We start from the raw sequence: 24,834 nt of genomic DNA, 5'->3' as shown, positions 1-24,834 counted from the left end.
ATTCAACCAGAATTAGAGAAGCAAGAGTTGATGGACTTTTAAGACACATTTCTGAGTACTCAGGGTCATTAAACAACAACGACAATTTTTATTATGGAAAATATAAATTGAATTGAATTTACATTTAATTTTAAATGAATTATTTAGCCCATTTCAGGTGTTCAGTAACCACGTGTAACTAGTAGCTGTTAGATGGGACAGCATAGATGTGGAACATTTCCACCACTGCAGAAAGTTCTATGGGACAGCACTGCTGAGGAAGTGTTGATAGCTTGCCAAAAGCCCACTCATAGTACAAAGTAGTTGTCACTGGCCTCACTCTAGAGGCCAGGAAAGACAATGTTTAGTGAATAAAGGACGATTTTAGTTGGTCTTCTTGCCCACTGAAGGAGAAAAGACTGTAACAGGCAAGGAGGTATTTGATGAAATGAAGAAATGGCATCCGTGTATGTTCATTCCCCTTCTTCAGTGTGGGAAGGGCGAGACGGGAACTGAGCTTCTAAACTCCGTGGCCCCAGGAGCAAAAGCTCCCTATAACATCCTCAAGGGAGTGTTCTAGGATCCACTGTCGGATTCTACTCTCCTCCTGGCCTCCCCCGTTTCCAGGCAGCCCAGTTGCCACGATGGTTGGCAGTGCCCGGGTGTGACGCCAGGCAGCTGCACTTCCCCTCTGTGTGCGCTCTGCTGGTCTCCTCTCAGGGTAGTTTGCCTCTATCTGCTCTTCTCGCCCTTGCGTGCTGCAGTAGTTAGCTGCTGTTTTGTCCCCTGGAGGAAGCCCATATTGTTCTGTTCCTACCAGAGAAAAAACAAATCAAGAGCAACAAGGAAAAATATGGAGTGTAAGCATGTGTTTCCAGGTCATCAACATGCAAGCAAACATGCATGAAAATGAGTGTTAATTTCCTGCATGATTCAGTGTTTGCAAGACTATCAAGTCATTTCCCATAGGCAGCCCAACAGCCATCACATGGTAATGAATTTCTATTACAGCCATGTATGATGGTTGAACCAGAAAACTAATGAGCAAAGAAATGAACAAAATAATAACAATGGTGATAACAGTAATGATGGTGTAATACTTAACTGGCAAGGCATTTACAACTGGGGTCAATAGGGTAATATAGTTATTTGGGGGCAGTGAGAACAGATCTGATTTTCTCATTTTAACATTTGTGGTTTCTGCTGCCTTTACATTTTTAAAAAATAAAAATTCTCAATGAAAATAGACCCAGCCTAATGATCAAAATGGAAACAAGTTGTATGGATAGTAGTTTGTGCTTTTATTTATGTTCTTCTTATTAGGTTTTAGAGGTCTTTTAACATTTCCGTGGACTGTTCTGCAGAAATTAAAACAGAAAAAGACTCTAGCTGTTTGGAATTTTTGTGTTCAGTATTGAATTATATTCTTCATTATATTCTTCAATTATATTCTTCAATTTTCTCCTTCATACATAAGTATCTTTGGGTTTTGCTTTAGTTATCTATAAAACTCATGATGGACTTGTACTTTAACGTGGACTAAACCATTTGAAAACAAGACTATTTTAAAGATAAATAGGTATTTCAAAAATTCATTTTATCCTCCTTTAGAAATCACTATTATTTTCTTCTCACTTTTTCTTTCTCTTAGTTATCATCAGATATATTTTAATATCAGATTGAAAGGAGAATTGATCTGGTTTTTACAAGGTAAAAGTACATGATGAATTTAAAACATCTAGAGAGCAGCCCAAGATGGCCAACTTCGAGGATTGGGTGTCAGATGAGGAGAAGGTACGCATAGCTGCTAAATTCATCACTCACACACCCCCAGGGGAATTTAATGAAGTGTTCAACGATGTCCAGCTACTACTTAATAATGACAGTCTCCTCAGGGAAGGGGCAGCACATGTACTTGCCCAGTATAACATGGGTCAATTCATGCCTGTGAAGATAGAAGGATATGAAGATCAGGTCTTAATTACAGAACACGGTGACCTGGGTAATAGCAGATTTTTAGATCCAAGAAACAAAATTTCCTTTAAGTTTGATCACTTACGGAAAGAAGCAAGTGACCCTCAGCCAGAGGAAGTAGATGGAGGTCTGAAGTCTTGGAGAGAATCCTGTGACAGTGCTTTAAGGGCCTGTGTGAAAGATCATTATTCCAACAGCTTCTGTACTGTTCATGCTAAAACTATAGATGGGCAACAGACTGTTATTGAAGAAATGGCATCCATGTATGCCATATGTATTGAAAGCCACCAGTTTCAGCCTAAAAACTTCTGGAATGGTCGTTGGAGATCAGAATGGAAGTTCACCATCACACCCTCTACAGCCCAAGTGGTTGGAGTACTTAAGATTCAGGCTCACTGTTATGAAGATGGCAATGTTCAGTTGGTTAGTCATAAAGATGTACAGGATTCAGTAACTGTTTTGAATGAAGTCCAAACTGCCAAGGAGTTTATTAAAATCATAGAGCATGCAGAAAATGAGTATCAGACAGCAATTAGTGAAAACTATCAAACAATGTCAGACACCACGTTCAAGGCCTTGTGCCAGCAACTTCCAGTTACCTGCACCAAATCGACTGGAACAAGATACTCAGCTACAAGATTGGCAAAGAAATACAGAATGCTTAAAGGCTGAATGTAGGATTCTTCAGCACATGGAAAGAAAGGATTCAATGTGTGGTCATATGATAAGTGATTTATAAACAAGAGTGATATTTTTCTAGGGCTTTCAAAGTTAACAGGTTTTCTAGCCTCATGGAATACTGTTGAACTTATAGCATTGTCTTGATTCTTTTGTGTTTTCTGCCTTGTAATCTTCTGTTTTCACTATATCTACTTGTAAATCTTTTTTTTTTTTTTTTAATTCTGCCACATTTAATGATGGAGAGAGATATCTATCCTGGAGTCATTTTACTATTTAGAAAATTTTCCTAGCCATGAAGCCCTGTTACTGACATAAACAGGTAATATGTTCAGTACTTTTCTACCCCATCCTTCAAAGCACTTCTGGTACTTCACTGGTTTTTACTGATCAACCAACAACTAAAGAGGCTATGCTACAAACTATAGCTGAATGGAAGACACATTCATTCTTCTCCCTCCGATTGCTTTGATCATCATTTATAACATCTCATAACTATAGTCTCAAATGTTTGGATTGGGGCTTTTCAGGTCCTTTTTGGAGGCAAAGGAAGTTTTCTGGAAATTCCAGTGTAGCCAGCTTCTCTGGGGAAGTTGTTTTTAAATCCAAAGACTTGAACCACATTCCCTACAAATGAATGTGTTTGCTTTTTTCCCTTCCCTCATTGTCTCCTTCCCATCTAGTACCATTATAGTTATAGACATGTGCATTTTTAGAAGAGTTTTACCCATTTATTATTATTTTTTTAATATTCAAAAACTGCTGACATACTAGAGATAGAGTATAAAACTTGAAAAAATGCAGATGTTGAAGGAATAATAGATATCCTGTGCTTTAATACTTTGTGGCAGGATTGTACTATAAGCGAATGAATCAAACAACTATGTTAATCACAAACAAAAACTAAAAATGAATCGAAGTGAAAAGGACAACGTTCAGACAGTATCTTTCTATTACAACCTGTTATTTAAGGGAATACTAGTGATTTGTTCTAAATAGGATGTAAAACTTTTTCCAAATTACTCTTCCTCAGTCCTGCCTGCCAACTCAAATGTAACTGTGATATAGCAACCCTTCCCAGGTTTATTGGCAGGTACAGGTGTGATCTCAGAATGCACAGGTAACATAGATATGATATGACAGTTGGTAATGGCGGATTCATTTACACTGTTTACACTTCGATGACCAGGCCTTAAGAGAAGGTCAGTTTTTTAAAAACCAAGTAGTGTCTTCCTCCAAATACATGTCAAAAGAAGAGTTTGTGTTTCAGCTTTGTTTCTGCTCGGTAATACAGTCAAGCAAGAGTTTATTTCCAAGTGACCCGTTGAGCTGTGTAAGCATTTTTGTTTATTTCAAATAAAATATATTTGCATAATTTGTCATTCATACTATCCATCCGTACCACACTATCCTCTGTATCAGGTAGACCAATAGAAATATACCTGTTCTGTTCTTTAAAAAAAATAATAAAAAATAAAACTAAAAGAGAATTCTAAATAACGTAAATTGAGTTTAATGTTTAGTTAGCAATTTTTCTTGAAAAGTTTTGTCAGTTCATGCTCATTTTCTTTAATGGAGTGTTGTTAGTTATCTCATTTTAGGTAAATATTCTGTAGCAGGTTTCAGCCAGAACAAATATTTACAGTTAAGCCCTCAACTCCAGAAAATGGCTTTGCATGTGTGCTGGGGGGGAGGGTTAAATGCAAAGGCTGACTTTGTCTTCTCTTTAGACAAGCCACCACAATGAATCATTCAAAGACACTCAAACGGATGTGTATTGGAGGAATGCTCACCTCCGTGAAGCTAAGGTAGAGGGTTAAAAGGCTATGCAGGCTATGACACCACATAACTAATGGGCACACTTTTCACAGACAGAAGGGCCATGCTTTAGTCATCGTGGTAAATCTGTAGTGACAGACGTTTGTTCTATATTTGTGAATGACCTGATTTGGCATGCATGCGGCTCGTTCTACTGACAATAATGGTAACATGGTGTGAGGGAGAGAGGAAAGAAAGGAGGAGGAACAGGGGGAGGAGGTGAGGTAGAGGGAGGAGAGAGACCCAGGCGGACGGAGAGGGAGAAGGGGAAAGGAGTTTTAAACAGCTGAAGATCATGAGCATCTAAGGGTGACTCTAAGGAAACCTGCCTTTAGTAGATGGTTACTTTAATTTGGGAGCAAGTCTTACATTCATTCCTAATCGGTTTGGAGAGGATCACCTTCCCTTCCTCCATGCCCCCTCCCTCTCCTTTCACTCCTCTCCCCGCCAGTCTCTGGGGAAGATAGATATTTGTCAGACGGTAACAACGGATGCTTCTGTCTCAAGGAATCCCTTGTAATTTGTAAAACTTGCCTGGCCTTCCACCCTTTGCTGCAGTCCTGCTACCCCGTCAGCTAGGAAAGAAGCTGGCCCCAAGTGATGAAAAGAATGAAGGGCTGCCAAGAATTATTGACGTCTGCCCTGACCAGCCAATCCAAAGTGTGGCCCTCCCCCATCATTCTCCAACACAACACTTACTATCACCTGAAACTATCTTATTGATTTCTTCGCAGTTGTTTAATTAACCAACTAGGATGCAAGCTCCATGCAAAAAGGGACACAGTCTGTCTTATTCACCACTTCTTCTTTAGTGAAGAATATGTATGTTCTTTATCTTATTTGTATTCTCATTATAAAATAAATGCTTGAGGAGTATTCAGTGAATCTATACAGATATTTTTCTATGTTGAGTTCTTTCAGTTTGCAAACAGTAGAGACATACTGGGGTTACCTCAGTGAGTGGGTGTTTATAAGGGACACACAAGCAAGCGAGGGCTCAGGAAACTCTCCTGGAAACTCCACTGGGGAATGGAGCATGGATCTCACTATTTAGGATCCATTTGGAGCTTTACAACCCGATAGCCCCTCTGAGGACACAGCATCTATCTGCTCACTTCTGCTCAGATCAGGCAGCCCTCCCTCTCTGCTCCAGGGCTCTGCCATGTCAGTGAAACAGCTGCACTGGCTCCCCGGTTCCACTGGTCTGGACTCTTCAGCATCATCAACTCTCTGTGAGTTCTGAAGTCAAACTCCTCCAGAAAGGGTTTGAATGATTTGCCTAATCACTACACAGTATAAGGAACCCCTTTGGGGAAAAACTGCCTTGAAACCAGCACTCAGAGGTTCCTTACCAGGGGAGCACATCAGAAGCAACTGTACAGCTTTTTCAAAATACACTTCCAGGGGACCCGCTGATATGTAATAAATTAAAATCTCCATCTGATATTGAACTGGACATCTGATATTTTGAAAAGTCTCTCCAGGTAATCCTGTTGTGCCTCTCTGGACCACAGCCAGTGCCATTGATGATTGCCTTTGGGCCAGGGGCTCATCTTTAGTCCAGTCAACTCTGCCCAGGGAGGTGGAATTCCTGGTACAAAGGGCAGGGAGTGAGCATGGCACACACTCCGAACTCCCTAGTATCCTTTCACATACCCCGTCTACCTTTCCATTTATCTGTCCATCTTTTCTCCTGTCTACCTATATATTTATCTTCCTAGGTATGATTTTTAGATATTGGATCTTGATTCTAATATCCTTCTCTGTATCCTTCAGAAACACTTATAAGGATTGATTAAGAAGACAAGTTAGAGCGGTTCTGAAAACTGGAAACAGAACAGTTGTGATTATAGAGAACAGAGCCCATAACTCTAGATTCCATTTCAGAATTAGAATTTAGCTTCTTAAAATAATAATCCTTTATTCCATAGTCTTTCTCATTCACAGTCCTTCCAAGGTGGGGATACCTGGAAAGGAGTTTATTCTTCTGGGTCACATGAGGGCAGCCCACTGAATTACTTATGAAATATAACTGCTGCTTATTTCCTTTATAACAACAATGACAACAAACAGAGGTGAAGAAGGAGGAGGAGAAGGAAAACAACATGAAGCATGGACCAATTTCCATGGCTGACATCAGGAGGCCCTTGGGAAAGAATGGGCTAGCAAAAAGTGAGGAAGACTCGGCAATAATTTAGTCAATATAATGTGTACTGAGCTCCAATTTGTATGGTGTGTAAAAGAAATAGAAGATACTGCCCTGCCTTCACTGAGCTGACAACCCAATAAGAGAGACACATGGAAAGGAGCTACGATATTAAATAGGGTAATGTATATAAAGAACCTAAGACTACTGTATGATCTCAAAAGATGCTAGTTCCCTTTCATCTGAAACAAAGAAGCTGGTTAAACAATAGCTGTGTGTATCAGACTTACCTAACTTCCCTTCCAATTTCCTCCTCCCTGGCCTGCCTCTGCTTGATTTCCCAAGCTCCCTTGCGGCTAAGGTGACCATATGACACAGGAGAAATCTGCTGGCATTGCCTCTACCCTTTTGTACTGGGTTGAATGGTGTCCTCAAATAATCCATGTCTACCATAACTACAACCTTATTTGGAAAATGGGTCTTTGCAGATGTAGTCAAGTTAAGATGAGGGCTTACTGATTTAGGATAGGTCCTAAATCTAATATGACTGATGTCCTTATAAGAAGATGGAAATTTGGACACACAGTTGCAGACACACAGGGGAGAAGGCCATTTGAAGATGGAGGCAGAGCTTGGAGTGATGTATCTACAAGCCAAGGAAAACCAAGGATTGCTGGCAACCCCAGAAGCTGGAAGAAGCAAGGAAGGATTCTTCCCTAGAGCCTTCAGGGGGTGGACGGCCCTGCCCACACCTTAATTTTGGACTTCCAGCCTCCAGAACTGTGAGAGAATAAATGTCTATTGTTTTAAGCCACCCAGTTTGTGGTACTTTGTTACGTTGGCTCTAGAAAACTTCTTTCTTCTTCCTAGAAAGAGGATATGATTCCTTGAGGAACAGCAGACATCTTATGAGCATAAGGACAGAAGCCATATGCTAAATAAGGCTGGTAGACCAGAAAGACAGTAAACCTACCACCTTGGGGCAAGTTCCCCAGACTTGAGATAAATAAATCCTAGATGATTCAGTTGTCACTCAGGATTTCCATTAAGGGAGGTACATTTCTGACTAAGGCACTATGGTCAAGAGGAACTGACATAAGAGTAACTTGAGTTGACGTCTCAGCCATGTTGTTATGTAGATGGGTGGCCCTGGGCAAGTTGTAAAAACTTCTTGAACTTCATTTTATTCCTCTGTAAAATAGAAACAATAATATGTACCTGGGTTTTAAATGAGATATTTTATGAGAAAGCCAGGGGTCATCAACAGGGCAGGGGAAGCTAATACAAATTACCTAGACTGTGGAATCTCCCAAGGTGCCTGGATCCTGTCTGTTGCCTATCAATACAAACGCTATATGGAGACCATTTCCCACCCCCACCCCCCCGCCCCATGCTTGCTGGCGGGGACTCCCCCCTATTTTTTTAGTAGGAAGCAGCTCTTGACAGCCCTGGTAAAATATAAAGAAAGTACCTTGTAAAATATAAAGAACCATACCAACATTGAGGATTATTTAAGTACAAATTAAATAGCTCCATCACATAACTTTTATAAGAAATATTACTGGGATGAAGGGCTCCAGGTGCCCTCATCCAACAGTAGAGAGCAGAGGTGATTTTTTTCAAGTTCTATCTGGGGTAGTCCTACCCCACAAACTTCCTGAACCATGCCTTTCTTGCCCAAAGTATGTCCTTCCCATCCCAGAACCTTCCTTTTAGTTATGAGCAAATACAAGACAGGAGCTAACAGCCTGTGTTGTCGACACTTCCTAGTTAGAAAGCAGCAGATAGATAAGAATGAAAACTTGTTCCAAAGGCCCACGGGCCCTGATGTAATGGAACGGCAAATTCAAGGGAGACCACAGAAGCCCACCGCTGCTCCCTGGACATCCGAGGTGGTAGCTGGGCTTTCTCAGAGGGACACACGAAAGAGACTCTATCTCACCCCACTTCCCACTCGGCAGAAGGGCCTCTCCATGAACAACCTCAATTTTCTAAAGGGCTGGAGCTTCCCGAGGTTCAGAACATTGAGACACAGGTCCAGGTGGGCCCTGTGTCCCAGCTCCATCAGTGCCTCGTTCCTCGCAGAATTCAATCAAACCACCTGTTTGCAGATTCGAGTCTCCACAGTGGCCGGCCCTGGTCTGTCTTTTCCACTTCCTGCCACCCTCTCACACCCTCTCACCACTCTGGAGCTAAGTGAATACGGTTTTCCAAATATAGTTTTGCAGCCAGTGTGTTAGGCCTTCTAATGAGCCACGGTAATTGCTTCTGCTATTTTCCAAAATGGAAATCAACCTCGGAAGAGCAGCTGGGTTGTTGTAATGTTCTCCTCCCTCCGATTACATCCCCCCTCCCTACAAGTCAGTCAGGCTCCAGCCTTGACTGCTTCATCTGTGAGCGGGGCCTGTGGGACATGCATGAGGAATGTGCTGATGGCGGCACAGGCGGGGAGACGGAATAAGCGAGCTATTGTGTCTTTATTACATTTGAGGGAGTAGGGAAGGAGGAGGTGGGAGGGAAAGATCTGCTTCTACTTTTGATTTCTAAGATATTCTGTTACGTGTTGTGCTTTTCGATGTATCTGAAAAGATAACCAAGGTTTTAGATGACAGAGCAAAAATGTTTCCGCCCTCCTTCTTTTTTTCAAGAATCGCTCCGAAATAGCACAGAGAACAAGAAACAGAAACACGAGCCCTGTATTCGTTAAGGGCAGGAGACATCTGTAATCTGGAACCACAATATATGGAGATGAGAAACAGATGGAGGAATGGTAAGGTGCTTCGTAGATAGATGTATGGAAAGTTAAACCTGAACGCCCAGCGGGGTCACCATTGCAAATCAAGCTGATTCACTCTGCAGAACACGGGACTTCCCGGGCCCACGGACGGCAGTGGCCAGGAGTGAGCATGGCCCTGCAGACAGTCCCTGTGGGAGGAAGGTAATAATACCAGCTACCATTTGTGATGTGCTTATTGGTGCCTGGCTCTTTACAAACATTCTCTCCTGCAGTCCTCACAATAGCAAAACGTACTGGTGTCCCCATTTTGTAGATGCAAACATTAAAGCTCAGAAGGATAAAATCATTTGTCCCAGACAACAGAGAAAAAGATACTAAACCAATGGAGGCTTCATTCCAAAGCCTTACCATCAGAACTCCACCTCTCCATGTGAAACTGAGGCAGGGGTCCCAGCTGTAGCTACGCTATGTGGCCGGGCCGTCATATGGCTGGTGGGGTTGAGAGCAGGCGCTGGGCAGGGCCGCTGCTGTCTGACGTCCGGCCCTACTGCGTGGCTCGTCCATTTTGCTGAAGCTACCCTGTTGTTTTGAAAATTCCTATAGAAACGGAAGTGTCCCCACCTCCCCTTCAATAGCATCTGGTCTGGGGGGACCCTCCTCCTGGAATGGGGGTTAGACCTAGAAAGTGAGTTCTTCGAGGTCCACAGTAGCCAAGGGTCCACCAAACACACTGTCCTGGGTCCTGGGGGGGGTGCTAACCCCTTCCTGCGCCCTCCTGTTTGCTGCAGGCCTGCTGCCTCTCCTGCGCCACCCAGAACAGGTGCCCGTCCCACCGCAGCGTCCCGCCCCTCCCCTCTACCATCAGGTCCACTGGTCGCCAATCGCACACACGTCTGGGTGAATCTCGGTCATGAGGAAACCAAGCATCCCGTGTCGGAACCTTAAAATAAAGTCTGCAGACACGTGATGAGAGTCTACTCTGCAAGCGGTCACTGCGTAGGCACCTCAGAGGTGAGAAAGACAAAGGGCGTGATGTCTGCCGTCAAGAATCCATTACCAGCTGGAGCTTCTAGCATCCGCCCCGGAAGAGGGAACCGAAAATACCAGGCTGCGTGCGGTCAAGAGCTGGTGGAGAGGTTCTGGGGCTCAGGGAAGTTGTTCTCATGGTCTGTTATCCCCGGCTCCTCTACTAAATTGTGAACGCTTTGAAGGGAGGTGGTTTTCCTTTCCCCCAGGCCATAGCAGTGTGTGGGTAAGCATTTGTTCAGTCAGCATGTTTTGAATGAATGGAGGAAGGAAGGAAGGGAGGGAGGGAGGGATCCGTATGTTCAGAGGGAGGAGTACTGCACAGACCTGGCGTATCAGGGAGGGCCTCAATGAGGAGGTGCGTCTGCAGCCAGGCAGAAGGTTTGTCATGCAGTGGCTCCACGTTACCAGTGGAAACTTCCAAAGGACAAGACAGTCCCAGAAAGAGACTGACTTGAGAGTAAGCCCAGAAAGCAGGCTTGTGGCAGTGAGCTCTGGGGAGACTGATGGAGACTAATGGATGTCATGGGGACACCAAAACAGAGCCTTTCCAGGAAGCAAGTAAAAAGTCAGCTGTAAGTAAAAGAAGTATCTAGAAACAGATATATGTTCTGACCCAGATGTTGCCACTGACTCTCAATTCCTATCTTGCAAAGACAAGGCAACTTTTATGATGCATTTATTTTTACTTCTGTCAGTCAGCCTGCTCATGCCCCAGGCGGCTGCAACAGTCTGTACCTACCATCAAAGGCTATTCAACAAAGTGTGAAATTCTTGCTGGCATTGAATGCCTCAGAGTCATGGGTTCCTATTTGCCACTTATGATGACATCCAGCAATCAGGACCAGTACAAACTAACTTCTGCCCATGCTACTAACAGATAAACTGAATCGATGGTTATCCCTTCATTCAAAAAACATTTACGAGCCTGTACCATATGGTTCGGCAAAGTCCTAAGCGGCAAACTGAGCACTGGAGATTGAACGGGTCGGGTAAATAGACAGGGTTTCTGCTCCGTGGACTCTGGGTCTGGTATCTGCACAGACGTTCAGTTCCTTTCCTAGCTGATGCTGCTTCCAGGCCCTGGGTCAGGAAACTACAACCTGGAGGTCAAATTCAGCTCACTACTTGTTTTTGTACAGCCCTCTCAAGCTAAGAATTTTTTTTTCCTTTTTTAAGTGGTTGGAAAAAGCCAAAAGAAAAATAATATTTTGTGACACATGAAAATGACATGAAATTTAAATTTCAGTGTCCATAACCAAAGTTTTCTTGGAACGCGGCCACGCTGGCTGGTTTATGTGCTGTCTACGGCTGCGTTCGTGCTACAGCAGAGTCATTGCCACAGAGCGTATGGCCACAAAGCTGAAAGGTTTTACTATTTGATTTTTTATAGAAAAAGTTTTCTGACCCCTGTTCTAAGCTAACTTCCTCAAAATGCACTCCATAAGACATTACTTCTGAGGATATTAATGTGTTAGATTTTTTTAAAAAAAGATTTCCATTGTCAATATATTAAAAGTTTCTCTACTCAACATTTTCTCTAATCTGGAGTGTGCCAAAGTACACCCTCTAAGACACAGGATGTGGAGGTCTCCAAACCTGTTCATACATTTGTTTACTTCCAGAGAATCTCATAATACAGGCGGTTGTGCACAGCACTCTTTGGGAAATACTTATCTAAACAGAGTTCTTACTCATAGGCTTTATTTGTGTTATTTCTGAAACCAGTTGCCAAAAACCAAAGCAGTGTCATTGCTGGAGAAGTAAGACTTTCCTACCCAGATCTGAAGCCCCTTCCTCTTACGCATAGCCTGATTGTTCTGAAGCCTCCCAGTTTGATTCCAGCTAAAAAATTAAGTAGTTAATATCTACCTATCTACCTATTAGAGTTTCCATATGCGTCCTGAAATGAAAACTTGTGGGGAAGATCCCAATCCCCTAGCTGTCAGTTATCTTGCCGACAAGCTGCTCTTGATTTATTCTGTAACCACACACTGATTCATCCACATACGTGTGCATAAAGGGTCTCAGGAAGAGCCCAGGATGGGTCAGCTGGGGCTCCAACACTCTGGGACACATCTGGAGAACTGAAGGTTATCTGCACAGGGGCTGAGAAGCCTCCAGGGAGAGCATTAAGGGAGAAATAAGCCAGGCATAATGACTTTGACTCAGTAAAAAAGTCTTCACCCTTCTAGGGGAGGGCAGTTCTGAGGATCATGTGATCTCTATCACATAGGTGCATCCCCTGCTTTGATACCCGCCTGCTTGAGTCCTGTGAAGAGGTGGCAATGGGGAAAGGGTGTAAATAAAAACTGAAAGAGGTGTTTCTTGACATTCTTAAAATCTTGAGGCCTGAGTGACACTGCTTCCAAACTGAAGAAGGCATGCTTCCCGCCATGCCGCGAGGCGTTGGTCTGGTAAGTGCTCATGGCATTGGGGGTGCTGCTGCCCAGGAGAGAGGGCCAAGCGGTAGCACAGCCTCCTGGGGGCGCCGTGGGCACTGGAGAAGCCGCAGAGCCCCACCTGCTCCTCAGAACAGTGATAGATGGTGTGGAACCACCAACCAGCAAGAGACAACGTTGCCTGGAGCAGTGGATGCGATGGCCACTGGCAGGTGTTCTGGTGTCCAGTGGCAGAGGAAGCTTCTGCTCTTCTAGAGGATTAGCAGCAGAAGGGCAGCTGCATCTCCTAGAGCACAAACGAGACTATCTACTCTCCCTCCCAGGAGGGCGGGTACCAGGAGTCCTTGGGGCTAGTGGGCATGGGGCTGCCATTCTGTGTCAGGCTCATGACCAGTGAGCTTGCGACCTTTGATCTCACTTCTAGTCTCAGAAGGTGCATGGGGGAAATTTGGATTTCTTCTGTCCACTAACAGAAACACACATAATCTCACACACTTGCATGTATTCCTATCAAGACATGTGCTATGAATGTAAAGGCTCACAGGTACCCAAGCTGTGCTTGTATATGAAGCCATACATCGTTAAAATGAGGTGGGAATGGGTGAGAGTTAGGTGGAGGGTTTAAGTGGTTGAGTCTTGGGGTTGGGGGTCTCGCCATCCCTGCTTCATCCAGAGAGCTCTGCTTTTATCTGTTATATGCACTGTGCTTCTACCTAAAGATTTCTTTTAAGAAAGGTTTTCGTGGCAAAACAAAGAGCTGTGAAAAACCCAATTGATATAATCCAACACTCTTATTTTATAAATGAGGAAATGGGGACACAGAGGGGTTAAATGACTCATCTGAGTTCATGAAGACAAAAGTATTGGATTAAGGGCTCAAGTCCAATGTTTTTGTTTTGTTTTGTTTTCCTATTACACCTTGCAGAGAAAGAAGGAATATACACTAAAACAATGAAGTCTGGATATTTTACAGAACTTCATGTGTTTCGTAGTTTTAGTGGTCAGAGATTTGAGAACCGGCTTATTAGATCTTTTAATTTTTCTAGCTATGATTTTATAGCAAGAAAAATATTAGCTATGGGGGCAAAAACATAGATTAAATTAATACAGTTATGTATCAAATGACCACAGTTAATACAATTTTCAATTCAACTCTAAAGTTGAATTAAAGTCTACTTAGACATGTTGTACTAATCAGAAATATATAACAAAATGAGATCATTGTGTTTTAGAAAGGGCCTTGAAGAACAATGGCCCAATTTTCTAAGCACAGAAGGAGACAAAAAAGATGACAAGAAAGTTGGTGAAGAAGTTCATGAGTAAATGTAAAGAGAATAGAATTATTCACTCTGGAGAAGAAAAGGCAAAAGAAGCTGACCATTTCCTGGGGCATAAAGGATCTCTTAACTGAAGTGCGCTCCTTTTCTCAGCCACAAGGAGGACAGAGTAAGAGTGGACCTTTAGAAAGACCATGGGAGCTTCAAGGCGGTATAGAGTCTGTAGAGTAGCTTTGAGGTTCTCCAAGCCATGCAGAGCTATAAGGATCAGAGGTAGTGCACGTTTAGTGATCATTCCAGGCAAGAAATGATAGCTGGATGACTCATGGTCTCTCTTATTATTTCAGAAAATATCAAGTGTCACCATATGGTGGAGGCTAGAGGTAATTCATCCAGGAGGTGTAGGGGTAGGAAGCAGGAAGTTGAGGCACCACTTTCCATCTGTACACTAAGACGGTTACTTGGAGTGCCCACCCACTCTGCACGCTGCCTCCGTAACCAGCTCTGAGTGCCCTTGGTACCCTGCCCTGCCCCTCCTGCTGTCAATTAGAGATTCCCAGCTGCCTGCTGGTGCCGTGGCTGAAGTCTACAGATGAGCGTTGGAAATAAGGCAAAACACTTTCTTAGAAACTTAGATTGCATCTAATGTCCTCATTTCTTAATATGCTGTCATAAACTTCTGAAACATGATCGAGTTCTGGACACAAATGACTATCACACATCCCTCCCTGTGTCACCATTTTCCCTTTCTTATCAGAGAAGGTATTTGAAGCTGGTAGAATGGGACATTTAAACAGCTCGCAACTGGATGCAGGCACATCTTCCCAGAGGGGGTTGTCATAAAACATATGCTCACATGAAAAGTGACAGAGATGGTACTTACAGGAATTTCTAGCCTAACCCTTAGTACCTCGGCAGTGCCCGCTTCCAGAGAACAGGACGCTATGGACTGTCCCGATTGTGCATCTTTCAAGTTCCCTTGTTTTCAGACTCCAGGGGTCATGTTGCTCTATTGTATCTATATCTAACCTTGCAGCCCCAGGGCCCAGTGATGGTAGATATTTGTAATGGAAAAAAAAAAAAAAAAGATTCAGAAATACAGTGATTGTTCACTTCAATTTTAATGGACCCAGAAGATGTATTGGAATCCTATGGAATGAAAGGATTATTTGTGACTGACGAAAGATTTTTGTTCAATTAACCCCAAGTCATCAGCATCATTAGAAAGTGAAATCCAAGATTTCAGAAAGGTGTATTTGCAAGTTGTTAATTATAAAAGCAACCAAACAAGCCAACTCAACAATAAACCTCCAACTCACTAGCTTGCCTGATGCCCTGAGATTCTTGGATGATTTGGTGTCAAGTGCCCCTTTCACTTTCAGGAAGAAGGAAAGGAGCAGCTGAGACTCTGTCTTCCAAGGACAGACCCTGACTAATTCTCTTGTTGTTCCTGCCTTTCTCAGTCTGGGCAAAGTTGTAAGCTGGAAAACTCAGCTTCAGATGGTGAGGCGCTCTCTTGCAAATTGCAAGGATTTAGCGGGAGTGGGTATTAATAATTTGCAATGTCTGGTGGTGACTCAGGTCTCCGCAGACTGGCTGTTTAATTTGCAGCCAAGCCCCATTTCTCTGACTGTGGCCCTGGTCCCACATGTCCCTTCCAGGATTCCGTATTTCACATGAGTCTTTGAGGCTGTAGACATGCCTCTGTCTTCACGCCTCTAGAAGTATGAGACACCCAGGAGGCAGTGCAGGCCCCTTTGAGTGTAAGTTGTTGAATCAGCCTACTTTGACTGATTTTCTGTCACGAGTCTGCTGTTGAGAGCAGCTGTGCCCCAGTTATCACTCAGGCTAAGAAGACGACAGCTTTTACCGATTTACTTGGGGAAGTCTTTGGAAAGCATCTAGATGTTCTCCAACTTTGGCCTATGGATAGGGCATGAGAGTCTTTTTGTATACTGCTCAATTTGGAGGGTCTGGTTAATTACAGCAATTTTCTATGGATTTTTCAAAACTGATATTTCAAGGACTGACCTGAGCAATTATTTCACTGGTCATTAATGTGAAATGGAAGAGAGAGAAAAGATCAAGATGGCGTGGAAATCATGCCGCTTGAACGAAACAATTATAATAGTTAGAAGAATTTTTTTTTAAAGTGAGCTACTAAAATAAGGAAGAATGGTGGTGACTAAAATTTATGTAGAGGCTGATTGAAACTTCACCCCCTTCAAATGGGATTTCATCTCTATTACGCTGCAAATGTCCTTAGAACCTTACTCTCCCATGCTGTCCCAGTTACTGTCGCCCACTCCCACTCCATATCTCTTCTCTCTTCTTCCAAACTCCTCGAATATCTCAAGTCCACATTACTGCTCAGCCCAGGGCCCCCACTCCACCTGACTCCCCTTCTCACCTCCTCACTGAATTCTGTTCCACTAGAAACACTGTCATTTCCGACATGCATCACTCCAGCCAATCTTGGTTACTTTCAGTTCTGCCCTACAACCTGATTCTGCAAACAAAGGACTAGAAAACAGCACAGAAGCCTTTTGTACAGGTGGAAAGGGGAAGAGGCTCTGAATAATCCTTGATTTTTAAAATTACACATGCAAAGGCCTAGTGTAAGGCCAGAGCAAGAGAAATGATCAATATGTAATTCACTAATGTTAACTATAATTAGCTGGAGGAAATAGAGTGAGGTTAAAAAGTGAAAGAAAGAAAAGAAGGAAAGAAAGGAAAGAAGGAAGGAAGGAAGAAGGAAAGAAAGGGGAAAAGGGAAAACAGCAGTTCCTTTGCAAAATTTTGTTTGAAGTCCCAAATTTAAAGTTCTAACTCTGATCACAGCAATCTAGACGTGGCCTTCTTCTTCTTTTTTTTTTTTCTTTTATAAATCTATTTATTTATTTATTTATTTTTGGCTGAGTTGGGTCTTCGTTGCTGCACGTGGGCTTTCTCTAGTTGCGGCGAGCGGGGGCTACTCTTCGTTGCGGTGCATGGGCTTCTCGTTGCGGTGGCTTCTCTTGTTGCGGAGCACGGGCTCTAGGCCCGTGGGCTTCAGTAGTTGTGGCACATGGGCTCAGTAGTTGTGGCTCATGGGCTCTAGAGCGCAGGTTCAGTAGTTCTGGCGCACGGGCTTAGTTGCTCCGCGGCATGTGGGATCTTCCCGGACTGGGGCTTGAACCCGTGTCCCCTGCACTGGCAGGCAGATTCTTAACCACTGCGCCACGAGGGAAGTCCCGACGTGGCCTTATTCTTAATAGAAGTTATATATATATAAGGTGAGAAACTGTGACAAAACTATGCCCAGAATACAGCATGGAAAGAAATATATATTCAAATGATAATGGTGGTTGCTTGGGGAGGTAGATATGTAAGAAATGTAATTTTGGAAAAAAGATTAACTGATAATACACATAGAATCAAGCTGTAACATCTCCCCAGCTACACCAGCCTTCAATATCATCATTACTGAAACTCTTCCCACTGACATAGATATTCTTCATTGTCTCCCTTCTTCCTTCCTTTCCTCCCTCCTTTTTATCTTCTTGTCAGTGTCTTAACCCATTCAGGCTGCTGTAACAAACTACCATCAACTGAAGGGCTTATGAACAACAGACGTTTATTTCTCACAGTTCTGGAGATTGGGAAGTCCAAGATCATGGTGCCAGCAGATTCGCTGTCTGATGCGAACCCACCTCCCAGTTCACAGACAGCTGTCTTTTCTCTGTGTCCTCACATGATGGAAGAGGTGAGCTTGCTCTCTGGGGTCTCTTTTATAAGGGCATTAATCCCATTCATGTGGGCTCCACCCTCATAACCTAATCATCTCCCAATGATTCCACCTCCTAATACCAACACACTGGGGGGGGGGGTTAGGATTTCAACATTTGAATTTTAGGGGGACACAACCGTTCAGTCTATAGCAGTCACCTTCAAGGTCATTCAAGGATAAAGAGATTGATGAGGGTAGGGTTTCCATGCAATGTGACTTGTCTGATTCTCTTTGAAAATAGTCATAAATGGGGCTTCTACAAATGTGAGGGAGGAAAGCAGTACTCAGTATTGACTGAACACATACCAAGTCTCATGCTGTACCCTTGACAAGCACTAACCCTCTCACTTTTTTGTTTTGTTTTCTTTCACAACAGTCATGTGAGGTGTGTCTGTAATTACAGTGGAGTTATATGATGCATGCATTTGATTTATTCAACCTAGAGAAATTAAACTGTGTATACTTCCCAGAGAAGAAGGTGGTGGTGGAGTGGGAAGAGAGTGGGAAGAGATTGCATTTAATATAATTGGTGCAAGTGATTTTGCTCCCACTTTCACTCCGTGAACTCAGGCACCAGGGTGCACAGAAGATGTGTTTCCTCAAACTCTGTCTGTTACCAGGGTGCCTCCAGGGGTGTTTAGCATCTCGGAGCACCAAGACTGATTTCAGTGCCTAAATTTGCAATACAGTTTTTTTCTTCCAAAATGGCTCATAAACTGAGGCCAGGATTTTATCTGTTCCACTGTTGGAGGAAAATCTAGCTGTGTGAGACCCAGTGAGAGATGATTTGGGAGATGACTTTGGAAGAGAAACCATATAGATGCATTTTGGAGCATTGTCAAGAATAAATTTTGATATATGTGATATTTTACTTCACTTGTTCAGTCTTATCTCACGTATGAGACTCCACTTTATCTCCATTTTACAGATGGGAAAATTGAGGCTCAGGGAAGTTAAGTAACTTGCCTCCTGCCGTATATATGGGGCCGAGATGCGATCTAAGCCAAGGCAGTCTGGCTCCTAAGCATATGCTCTTCCAACTCTGCTTAAATCCAGCTGCACTCTCTCCTTGCATCCCAGTTTCAAACGGTCACCTGCTTCTTGGCCATCTCCTGGGTGTCCGTGTCATCTCGCTTTTCCCTTGCTTCAGTTCAGGACTATTTTGACAAAAGTAATAGTCTAAGTCATTTTAGAATATTTTTGCCACACACAGGTCATAGGCAGTTACTGGCAACTTCATTTTCCCGATAAGGAACTAAGGTAAAGAGTGGGAGATAAGTTTGGGATCTGAATGCTCCCGACTCAGCATCTGTTCATGCTGGTTTTCGTGCAGTGCCCAGGAGTGCCCGCAGCCAGCTGTCTCAGTATTTGCTGAGAATTTAGGGTGACAGCTGATGGAATGACCTAGTGAGACTTCGGAGAACAAACAAGGATTTTATTGTCTTTATCTAGAAACGTGTGGCGTAGTCATGGGCTGTGTTGGGGTCCAGAGTTACCGATGGCATCAGGACCCTTTTGGGCTGTGTGTCTGCCTTGTTCTGATCCATCCCACCGCTCCCACTAATTACGCTGGCCGTGTGGGTGGCCCAAAGCTTCTCTCGCAGGAGGACTTGCAAGAGAGGAGCAAGGCCTCCTGCCATCGCGTCCGATGTCACCCTGTAGGATATTAAAACCGACTCAAGATTGTGTTGAAAAATGTTTTCTTTTCCAGTATGCTAATAAGAACAAGATCATATCAGTGGACGTGCATCGTGGCAGGATTTCTCCGCGGCCGAGTCTTTTAATGAGATGTTCCGTAATGAGGGCCCATTTGCAAACAGTATCTGGGTGCTAGTCAAAGTTTAAAGACCTCTGTTTTCCCCCAACACAGGCCCTCTTCCAAGCCATGGCTTTAATTCTTTTAAACAGTAACATTAATTGGCTGTTAAGTAAAACAGGAGAGAACATAATAGATTTATGATATTTTGAGAAGCTACAGCAGTTCTCAAACATTCAGAGAAACAGCCTTGGCCTTTATGAGGTAATTATGATTTAGTGTTTTCTCTCGCCCTGTTGAGTCTGTGGGCTGCCTCTAAAATGGATCTGGGATGAATGTCAAAATCAGGATTTACAGTCAAACCTTTTCAACATAGGAAGTGCAGGAGAAGTTTACAGTTTTATTTTTTTTCTCCTAAGCAATACTGCCTCGTGCATTTCTGTGCTGTTAGGTTTTGTAGGATTTCCACTCCCCAGCCCCACCCTGCCTTTGAAATGGTGTCTATAAATTACTTCTCCCGATAATGCTGCTGTATCATCAAAAAGTGATTGTTTTTGCAAGCAATCACGAGAGAGCATGTCAATTTATTTTATTTTATTTTTTTAAATAAATTTATTTATTTATTTACATTTATTTTTGGCTGTGTTGGGTCTTTGTTTCTGTGCGAGGGCTTTCTCCAGTTGCGGCGAGCGGGAGCCACTCTTCATTGCGGTGCGTGGGCCTCTCACCGTCGCGGCCTCTCTTGGTGCAGAGCACATGCTCCAGACACGCAGGCTCAGTAGTTGTGGCTCACGGGCTTAGTTGCTCCGCGGCATGTGGGATCTTCCCAGACCAGGGCTCGAACCCGTGTCCCCTGCATTGGCAGGCAGATTCTCAACCACTGCGCCACCAGGGAAGCCCATCAATTTAAATTATCTCTTTTTTTTTCTTCTCACCCCTTTTCTCCCTCACCCTCTACAGGAGAACTGCTTTCATCTTAGTTTTTCCACCCTTTCAGAAATGAGCAGAAACCAACGAAGCTTGATGAACAAGAGCTCTTTCTCCTTCTTCCTATGTCTTTTTTTTTCTAGTCTCTCTTTGACATGAGAACTGTGTTTAGCTGTTGCCTTCAGGGACAGCAGACCCTGGGGATCTTCGGGCTCCAAGGGTTTCATCCTTGTCTCCCCTTGAACATGAGGAAATCTGAGGCAGTTTCTTTCCCTCTGGGAGCCTCCCTTCTCTTAATTTATAAAACAAGGCAGGGGGTGATTTCTAAGGTGTCTTCCAACTCTTAAGTGTTACCATTACCTATATATGTCCCAATAGTAGTATATTAGGCCACTTCGGTGTGTGTCGTTGAAGAGTACATGTCACCCCAAATATGCCACTTTGGCATAAGAATTATTTTGAGCTAAAGGCATTTGAAATCCCTTCTCTGCCAAAACACAGAGCCTCTGCAGATAACTGAATTGTTATATTCCCTCCCTGGGAGCCACTCTTACCTCCTCTTCTCAGAGACCTTCTGGTCAGCACCACACCCAGACAGGCATTGTCATAAAACTATCATATCTCCCATCTGTTCTCCTAAGGGCCTGCTTATTTCTCCTAAAAGTCATTTGTTTTCTCATAAGTGCCCTTTTCCCTTCTCCTTCCCCTATAAAAATGGCATATAAGCCCCAAATTCTAACCACCTCCTTTGAATCACATGTTTTCTGTGAACTCTCATGTATGTACGTGAATCAAAATCTGTCTTTTCCCTTGCTAATCTGTCTTTTGTCAAGTTAATTTGCAGGCCCCTAATCACAGAACCTCAAGGGTAGAGAAAAGGATTTTTTTTTCTCCCTTACATTTGTGTGTGTGTGTGTGTGTAGAAGTTACAGAGATGGGGATGGAGAGGATGATGCTAGGAGTAGTATTTTTCTTTAAACAAAAATTTTTAGGAGGAAGCTTTGTGAGAGAAGGCACATTCACCATGCTTCTTAGCTCTACCAGGAACCGCTCTACAGCACCCTTGTCAGTACAGCCCTCCCTTCCCTAGGTAAGGGTGTAAGCATGGCATGCACTAGGGCTTTTGGGGATTTTGTTTTGTTTTGGTTTTGTTTTGTTTTTTTCTGGGAGGGGGGAATGTAAGGAGGGGAGAGAAGGAACAGATGCCAATTCAAGGTCAGCAACTTTTCAGTATGGGCTCGGACCACAGTTATTTAATCGTTAAGTTTTTTTTCCCTCCATTTTATTTTGTTTTCTATCTTATTGGATAATCCTTGGAGGTTGTTCCTGGCAAGTTGGGAGTAGGAAGTTGCACCTCTGGTCTATTGCCTGATGTCTTCATAGAAGAGACCATTCAGGGACTTAGACCAGAGTCTAGAAATAGCCTCTGAACATTTGATTAGATTACAGACTATATGAAATATAGTATGTATTATATATATAGCACCATCGACTGTGTAATTCACCCAAGATGTCATCGTATAGTATATACAGCTTTAAAATATGACATATTTTATTGCAGCTACAATTTATTGAATATTAACTATGTGCCAGACATGCTATTAAGCCTTTTTCTTATGTTTTCTCATTTACTTTAGATGATGTAGTTTATATAAACGGTAATTCCAGATAACATTTGGTGTTGGTAATATCTTCCAAGCATTTCTCCTGTCTTCAAGATAAAGAAGTTAAGACACCCGGAAAAGGATCCAACAGTAAGGATGTCCTTGCAAATAGATGAGCGTAATAAAATAGGACTTATTAGAGGAATTATTAACCCTTCCTCCTCCCCACCCCCAGCCCCCATCCACTCTAACCACACACACACACACACACACATCCTTAAAGGTCTAGTACAGAATAATTCAAGGGTCCCATTGTATTCTAAAATCTTCCCAGCTGGGATAATTGGCTTTGGAACCTCCCTTATCTCCATGACTCTCTCTCTCATACACCAACATCTCTAACACACAGATAATTTATGAAAACAGAGTAGACACTTTTTAATAATTAAGTGATAGATAATAGGAGCTTTTAAAGTAAGCTGTAAGAGTTTGGAAAAGGAGGGGAGACTAAGCTGGTTAGCCATCCACATATTTATTTGGAATGACTCGAAAAGGTTCTTCACCTTGTACACCACTATCCGCGCCTGGAGTCCCCCCAGGTTTCCCCCCCCCCCCCCCAGGTTTGCTCTGTTTGTTAGCCGAGGTCTTTTCCAGCAGGCATTTGAAGCCGCAGTCATTCCAAGGGAGAACCAGACACCTGCCCCAATTTTCATCACCCGGCATCACCCACTCTATTCTCTCCAAATTACAGTGCAAACAATAACACAGGTAAAATTAGCCACGACACTAATTATATAGCGCAAATGTGTAAAGGATATAGAATGATAAATGGCAAACGCAGAACATGTTGTGTCATATCATGTAACCTCTCTGGCTGCCGAGCCCAGGAACAAAAAGAGAATTGTGCCCTGTTTGTTTAACATGCTCCATATCACAAATTGGAAATCCTTCCTAATTAAGATATTGGTAAATGTCCTTTGTTAGCAGATTTTAACAATGTTAATTAGGAGGTTAGACTGATCATTGCTCATCTAACAAACGATTAGGGTGATTTGCATTGTAGCTTTTGAGAAACTTCTGAGCAAAACAGAGGAGTTTCCTTTCTGCAGGGAGGGGAACTGTGGAGAGAAGGAGGGGACGGGATGGGGAGAAAGGGCGATGCTACTCCTAACACTTTTAGGCTACGGGCCAAGGCAAAGCGTGAGGAAATGTAGCTGTGGGCCTAACAGCTGTTAGAAAGCAGTGTTGGCCTTGACCTTGTGGAATAACAGTATTTGCAGATGTAAAGTCGATCCCCGCGATGGTTCTCGCCTTGATAATTCAGGAGACTGGTCAGAGAAAGCAGAGTCTTGAGGTGTCTTAATCATCGGTTGAGTAAGGGTGTGGCTGGAGTTCAGGACGCGCTATCTCAAAATACAACACCTGGCATGTTAAATATTTTAAGCTAAAGGAGTTTGAGAAAACGGCAGTTGCAGGAAGGTCACACTGACCTTTCCTCTGATTTTCTTTCCTGAAACAGGTCATAAAGCCCTCCTGTGAGAGGTGCCCTCCTGTGAGAGGTGCCCTCCCTAGACCAGGAGGAGAGGAACATCCTTATCTCCAAAGAAAAACGGATGCCAAGAAGAATTGGGGTGAACAGGCCTGGCTAAGCGTCCCCCAGTTTACTACTCTGACCTCATACCTGTTGTCCTAGGTATTCTTCCACGTCTGTGCTCTTCATCAAACCTGGAATCGAAACACCCAGATCTCACGTTCTTCAGGTCTTCATTTCCTTATGAAGCTCCTGTGTCGTATAAACCTTATACTCAATACGTGTGTATACATATCTCCGGTTCATCTGTCTTTGTTGATTTAAGGTTCACACCCAATCAGGCACCCTAAGAGGCTCCAGAAAAACTTTTTCCTCCTCTTCGGTGTCTTCTTAAGGAAACAAAAACAAGGCTGTGCCAGCCATATTTCAGACTTCTCTCAAATTAGAATTATTTTAGCACCAGATGCGTCTGTGCTCCTTCTTCTCTACCCCCACCTCCTGCCACTTTCGTGCCCCCAACACACACACATGAGATAAAGAAGTCAGCACATTTGTTTTCTTTTCTTTTGAAGGGTAGCAGAATATGCCACCCCAAAATATGACTGCAGGAGTTCAGGGCATGCCACCCCTAAATATGCCACTTTGGCACATTGACTATTTTGAGATGTCGGCACTTGAAAAACAGCAAATTCTGGGAGAGGCTTTCTCTCAACTCCCCTTATTTGCCTAAAGACAGATCCTCCAGAAGGAACTCCATCACTTAAGTCCCCTCCCCTCCCCTCCCCTCCCTTCCCTGGGAGTTTGATCAGCCAGGAAAAATTGACCCTTATCCCAGGAGGGAAGACTAGAAGTTGACACCACACCCAGACAAACTTTGTCACAAATGGTCATTCCTCTCACTTATTCTTCTCAGAACCCATTCATCTCTCCTAAACATCATTTACTCTCCCCTAGGAGACCTGCATCTGCCCTCCCCTTTCCCTATTAAGATGATATTTAAGCCTGAATTCTAAGCCACCCCTTTGAGTTACTCATTTTCCCCTGGTATCTCCCATGTATACATGAGGTACCCAAGTTAATAAATTTCTGTTTGTTTTTCTCTTGTTAATCTGTCTTTTATTACAGAGGCCCCAGCTAAGAGCTCAGAAGGGCAGAGGGAAAATTATTTTTTCTTTCCTTCCCCCCTTGCCCAATCCCCAGCCTGATACTG

General features: G+C 43.3%; 2 long non-coding RNA genes and 1 pseudogene across 3 annotated transcripts in view; 2 read left to right on the top strand and 1 right to left on the bottom strand.

Annotated features, from left to right (window-relative positions):
- Positions 1-11,345, top strand: part of LOC309638863 — a 116,135-nt gene extending 104,790 nt beyond the window's left edge. Inside the window, exon 3 of the long non-coding RNA XR_014251365.1 lies at positions 9,244-11,345. This is a non-coding gene — a long non-coding RNA (uncharacterized lncRNA). The remainder of the gene's footprint in view (positions 1-9,243) is intronic.
- The window catches only part of LOC309638851, a 192,258-nt gene that overhangs the window by 20,911 nt on the left and 146,513 nt on the right, over positions 1-24,834 (bottom strand). The window lies entirely within an intron of this gene.
- LOC309638829 (F-actin-capping protein subunit alpha-1 pseudogene) lies at positions 1,713-2,633 on the top strand (annotated as a pseudogene). Its single transcript has one exon. The product of its transcript is annotated as an F-actin-capping protein subunit alpha-1 pseudogene (transcript).

Source organism: Balaenoptera physalus (assembly GCF_965194825.1).
Source record: "Balaenoptera physalus genome assembly, chromosome: 11".
Lineage (NCBI taxonomy): Eukaryota > Metazoa > Chordata > Mammalia > Artiodactyla > Balaenopteridae > Balaenoptera > Balaenoptera physalus.
This window is presented reverse-complemented; position numbering and strand designations above follow the sequence as displayed.